At 53.9% G+C, this 6,000-nt stretch overlaps 1 long non-coding RNA gene across 1 annotated transcript; it reads right to left on the reverse strand.

Moving 5' to 3' along the window:
* Positions 1-2,144: 2,144 nt before the first annotated feature.
* Positions 2,145-5,454, reverse strand: LOC140634778 (uncharacterized). Its single transcript, XR_012032159.1, has 3 exons — positions 5,189-5,454; positions 2,764-2,910; positions 2,145-2,440 (listed from the first exon to the last, which is right to left on the reverse strand). It is a non-coding gene; the product is annotated as an uncharacterized lncRNA (long non-coding RNA).
* Between the last annotated feature and the right edge of the window lie 546 nt (positions 5,455-6,000).

The raw sequence follows: 6,000 nt of genomic DNA on the forward strand, positions 1-6,000 counted from the left end.
TGGCTCAATGATATTTGCCTTTCGCCTCAATAACAGATCATGAATAAAGAAAGCAGGGCGATATTGTTTTTTTTGTTGTTGTGGTGGTGGTGGTGGTTGCAAGGGAATTTTGATGCAATCGTTTTCTCTGTGTTGGGTTTTAGCGAGCCACGCTTTGCAATGAAGATAAGGGGCCATAAAATAGCGGGGGCTGGACCGGGAAGATGGATGGGGCAGTTTGCTCGGGCTGCAGGCGCACACTGGCTTGCCCAGCAAAGCTGCTGTGGGCCAGGCCCAGGGTTTGCTCCCTGCATGACGGGGAACAGACAGTCTGCTGTGCGGGCAGGACGGGGTGGGCAGTGAAGACCCTGGGGTCGCAAATGCAGGGCCCAGGCCTGTGTGTGCTGCGAAGGTCGCATCGCGGTGGGATTTGGGGCTGGGGTGGGTATCTAGCAAGGCATCCGGTAGTGTCCTCTGCAATCCAGGCATCACGCCCTGGTTGGTGTTTGACAGGAGGCCCTTGGGCCACTGGTTTTGGTTCTAGGCCCCACGTGGCCGGAGGAAGGTTGCTCACACACAGTCACACGGTCACACACACACACCCTCTTCCTAGAAAAGGAATCCAGGTCAGAGGGCTCAAACCAAGCTGTAAATGGACATGCCACTCCCTCCTGCTTTTGTGCCCCTTTCTTTCCTTCAGAACCTCCAACAGGTGGTTCAGCAGTGGAGTGTCGGCCCAGGGTGTGATCTCGGGGTCCCAGGATCGAGTCCCCACATCGGGCTCCCTGCATGGAGCCTGCTTCTCCCTCGGCCGGTGTCTCTGCCTCTCTCTGTGTGTCTCTCATGAATAAATAAATAGAATCTTTAAAAAAAGAAAAAAGAACCTCCAATAGGAGGTGTTTGCTGGCTCATTAGCCCGAGTGACCCATTCCCCAATCTTTACCCCATTTGTGGCAATTGTTAATTTTTTAAAAAAATTTTTAATTTTTATGGATAAACCTGTTACTAAAAACATGCCCATGGCTTGGCCTCCTCCCCCTGCTGTTATCCATGGGCCTCAGGTTGCACAAGCAAGGGTGGCAGGAGCAAGGGCCTGTCTGGATCCATATGAACTCAAAGCATGAAGATATGGTGCGGAAATGCTTACTCCTTTGGGCTCCCGCCCAGGGCCTGTATCCCTCAGGGGCGGAGTCCCAGGGAGGGTGAAGAGGCCCTGGGAGGTCAGTGGCTGGGGGAGGGGCTCTGAGACCCCAGTGATAGGTAACTAAGGGCAAAGCTGGAATCTTCTTTACACTGGCTCCTAAGAAAAGCACCACTCAGGGAGGGGTAGCTATTGAGTTTTGCTGCCCCGGGCGCATTCTGGAGGTGAAAACCGGTTTTTCTGAAGACTTGTCAGAGCAAGGCTTTGTTCAGTTTGTCTCTTTAGCCCGACTGGCTCCCTGAAGGAGACCTCGTTTACCTGAGGAACTGACAATTAACACAAAGGCCTGGGCATCTCCCCTATAACTTGGGGGGCTTCCTTTGGACTTAGGGTCACTCCCTCCTCCCCACAACCTTCTCCCTCCCTAAAGGAGAGATATGGGATTAAAAAGAAAATCCACAGGCTTGTGAAGCCAATGAAATCAGTGCTAAATCTATCAAAGCAAATCATAGACCCTGACAGCTGAGAAGTATTATTTGTTTTTTTCCTCCCAGATTTCTACTGAGCCTGGTGTTTTAAGCATATGTCTTAGGGAGAAAAGACCCATATAAAGGCAATTACAATTGGTAAATGATTAATGTTGGATCTGACATTTTTATGTGTCAAGTATGTTTAAGTGCATTAACCTTTGCAGAATTTACACCCGTACGATATGAGATATAGCTGGTATAGCATCTGAAAGATCTGCAATCTGCCTTCACTTAAATCTTATTTACATTTATTTTATTACAATATAAATGGGCTTAAAGAAATCTTAATCGGGTTTTTTACCCAGTGCTGCAAGTCCTGCGGGCGCCTCCAGAGCCTGAGGGCAACAGGGGTCCCCTATGGCTTGCGACTAGGGCTCCAGCCACCTGCCTGGAGAACCCCAGGAGAGGGGGGCCTGTGTCCATTTTAGCCCAAAGGGGAGGTGACTTAGAAGGCCAGGGAGTCCTCATCCCACAGCATGAATCACAGAGGCAGGTTTTCCAGCACACAGACAACTTTTAATTTGTAGAAGTTACAGAAAAAAACCACACATTTCCATCGCATCACTTTGAGACAAGAAGGGATCCGCGGCTCCCATCTGGGGTGTCTTTTGCAATCTGCCCACCGCCCAGCCCCCAGCCCCTCTGCAGGGGGAGATGCGCTCCAGATGTCTCCTTTCCGTACCCACATCCCTCCCTGGCACTTTCCTTTTCTAAGTCAGAGCTACTCTTGCTGCTGCTGCGGCCGCTGCGGTGTCAGGTCCACGCCTCCTGAACTTCACTCCACTGAAATCTGGTTGGGTACGAGACAGACTCCGGTGGAATGAAGGACAAGAGAAACACATGGATTGTCTGGGGCTCTTTCTCAGGGGCGGGCCACATGGCCACCCTGGCCTCTGCATGGCGGGGTACTGCCCAGACAAGGGCCTGCAGGATCTCCGGGACAGTGTGGGGAGATGCGGAGGACGTGCAAATGTGCAGCCCTCCCCGGATCACCAGGGAGGCTGCAGGAGCTGGCCCACCCAGGACCCAGACACCCCCATGCCCATTGCCCAGGCAGGCCAGGCTGAGTGGCAGGGCTGGGGCTGGGGGCTGGGGACTCTTGCTCTTTCTCACCCGCAGGGCAGTCCACGGGAGAACCTTCTCTGCATTTCCCAGGTTGGGATGCTGGTTATCGTCTCCCTCGTCTATGTCCCCTGTGTGTGTCAGACCTGAGCTCCATCTGGTTGGTCCTGGCTGGGGGGCGCAGGTGCTCTGAAATTGCTCGAGAAAAATCCATCTCTAAGGAACTTGCTTACCAAGGGGATGGGACGTATTCTTTCCAGAATGCAGCATCCAAAGAGCATGAACTGTACTCTGTAGGCTCGTCTGCCAGTAGGAAACCCAGTGGAGGTGGGTGCGGAGCTGTGGAGGGACCAGGATGCCTGGGTGGCGGTGGGGGATGGGGTGGGGTGGGGTGGGGAGCCAGGCCCATTCCTGAGGGCAGGGGTGGGCAAAGCAGGGGGAGACTCCTTGGTCTCGCCCCTTTGGACTTATCTAGGACGTCTACTTTCCGGTGACTCCACATCCTGGGCCAAATCATGGGAACAATCCCATATTCTCTGGGCATGGCGTTGGGGCATGTGGGGCGGGAGGCGGTGGCCTGGCTCGCGGAAGCTGACCCAGACAGGGAGGATGGAAGCTTCAGAGGCTTTCTGTCCTCTTAAAAGCAATGCCCATGCTCCAGTTGCTGCTTAGTTGCTGCTCTGGCCTCTTCCTTGCTGTGTTCGGGCACGCCTGTGGCTCAGTGTAAGCCCCATAAAAGGCTGTTCTCAGCACCAACGTACAGACTGGGTGGGTTTGGGCAGATCCACCCTGTTGTTTGGAATACTTTCTTCCTGGGGCTTGTCCTGACCCGATACAGGGAGGCCCTAGCTTATGATGTAGCTCCTCCCTCAAGATCCAGCCCCCTGGGCATAGGGCCTCTGCAGAGGGCTCTGGAACAAGGGCTAGGCTGTCGCAGCTCTTGCTGAAGCAGAGCCTGGCTGTCCTTGGTCAGGGTGAACACGGGTGGTGCTGGGGGCAGGGAGCTTGGTACCAAGGGGAAGAAGGAGGGCCCATCCTCCCCCACTCAGCGTTCTTCATAAATACTCACGATTCTCAATCACGAGAGAGACACGCACCCTGCCTGTGCATTATTTGGACCTTATAATCCTGAACTGCCTGTGGCCCATTTCACAGCCAGGGAAACCAGACTGGCCCGGCTGGCTCTGAGAAGTGATAGCAGAAGATGGTGGGAGGAAATAGTCTGGGGAATGGAAGGATCCTTTGCTTTCTCCTTGGATTTCAGTCCAACTCGGACAGCAAAGGGCCCCATTGGTCTCCTTTCAGACCCTCATGACGCCATTCTTACCCTCCCAACATGTACGGTCCACCAGATTCTTCAAGGCCTCACTTGGAGGGTGCAGACTCTCACCCTCATGTAGGGTTTTTAGCCTCTACGGTGGATCCCCCAGAGAGGACAGTGTCTGTCAAAGCATTTTAGCTGTGCAAGGCCATACAAACAGGAGGTATCATTGACCCTTGCCCTACAGACCTGCCGCAAAGCAAGGCAGAGACAAGGAAAGATGAGCCTAGAACCTGCATCAGGAGCCTAGACCCAGCCTGGACCCCATCCCCAGAGTTCAAGATTCTCTACCCACCATGCCTTTGTCAACTCGATGGCCCAGTGCTTTCTCCTTGGCCACCTGCAGTTGTAGGGTTGGGTCAGAGAAGCAAATTGTTCCTGTGCTGGTTTTAGAGTAAGTTCACCCGATGACTGCTCTCCTGCTCCCCAACTGCCCCGGGACCTGTGCCCCACACGGCTTCCCAATAAGACCAACGTGGACACAAGAACCGAAGAATGGAGTCAGGTCCTGAAATTTCTTGTTATGGTCTACCCTGCGGCCCTGCCCTGAGAGGCCAGGACTGCACCCCTCCCCCGCCCCACCCCATTCCTCTAGTTGGGCACATCGCTGCTGTGAAATCTAGAAAGAACTGTAATCTTGGTACTTAACTGCTCGGCACCCACCTTACCACCCCAATTCCCATTATCGGTGACAATTATTGCCTGAGACCGTTGGAAACTGTGGAAACTGCCCCGCACCCCCAAACGTAGAACTGGCCTGGGATTTGGGTAAAATGAAGTAGGTCCTCCTATTTTAGCTTTGGAAGAAGTGGATAATCAACCTCCAGTGAGTGTGGCTTCTTTCCACAGCCCATAATCTTCTCTTTAACTGTCCAGAGATCCTCCTGGTACAGGCACTCGGCTTGGGTTTTCCGAAGCACCCCAAATCACAGATTTCAGACTCACCTGGAAGCATGCGTGTCCGTACCTTCTCGGAGCTTGATGCAAAATAATAAATAGGCTTTTTTTTTTTTTTTTTTTCCCATAAGATCACTCAGAACAAAGAGATGGCTGGAGACTCAGGTGTATGAGAGGAAGAGAAGGAATTCCGAGTCTCGGAATGTTCTTTCACTCCTGGGGTTGGACGGCTGGAGCTAAGAAAGGAGAAACACTTACTGTGTCGGATCCAGTCGAGCAGGCCTGTTCCTGAGGGGGGTGGGGTGGGGGCCGGTCCTGAAGAGTCATCCTCCCTTTAAGAAAAAAAGAACATGGAAGCAGGGAAGAGTGGAACTGGATTAGAGAGAGCAGAAGTAGCTGGAAGAAAGGGTTTGCAGCATGTGGGAGGGCTCCGTGGGGCTTTTGGAAATAGAAGGTTGAGAAATAGGTAAGAAACAATGAAAGAGAGAGAAACGGGTTTTTCCAAGGCAAAGGTGAAGAAGGACTCAGCCCCTTTCAAGGAGGTGGTACTAGTTTCACTCTTTATTTATGCACCTCTCAGCAGGGCTTCGGGTTACCTGCCGGGTCCGACCAATGGAGCGAGGGCTCGGGTGCCTGGCTCCGCCCCTCAGAACCCACACCCCGGGGGGCAGGACGGCCAGGCCCTCCTGCACACTCACCTTGCTTTCCTATTGTTCTGTAAACACCCACCAAGAGTGAGGGGGGTTAGATCTCTGTCGTTGGAGGGCCACTGCGGGTCACCGAGCACTGTCCCTGAAGGCTGGGGTGTCCCGAAGGCCTGGGGAAGGAGGAAGGAGGGAAGGGGAAGGCTCAGGTGGTATCTGGGCTGGGAGAGACCCTGTGGGCACAAGAATCCACTCACCTGTACGTCGGGGGGCGCCGATCGATGGCATCTTGGGCTCTTGAGCCGCAACCTGGCTTCCTAGCCCCGCACTTCAGGAACGCAGCAGAGAGCCCACAGCCCACGAAGGGACGGGCGCGTGGAAAGGGGACCCAGGTGGGAGCAGGGGCCCAACCAAGTGGGTTTTCCT

This window comes from Canis lupus, chromosome 6, assembly GCF_048164855.1.
Source record: "Canis lupus baileyi chromosome 6, mCanLup2.hap1, whole genome shotgun sequence".
NCBI lineage: Eukaryota > Metazoa > Chordata > Mammalia > Carnivora > Canidae > Canis > Canis lupus.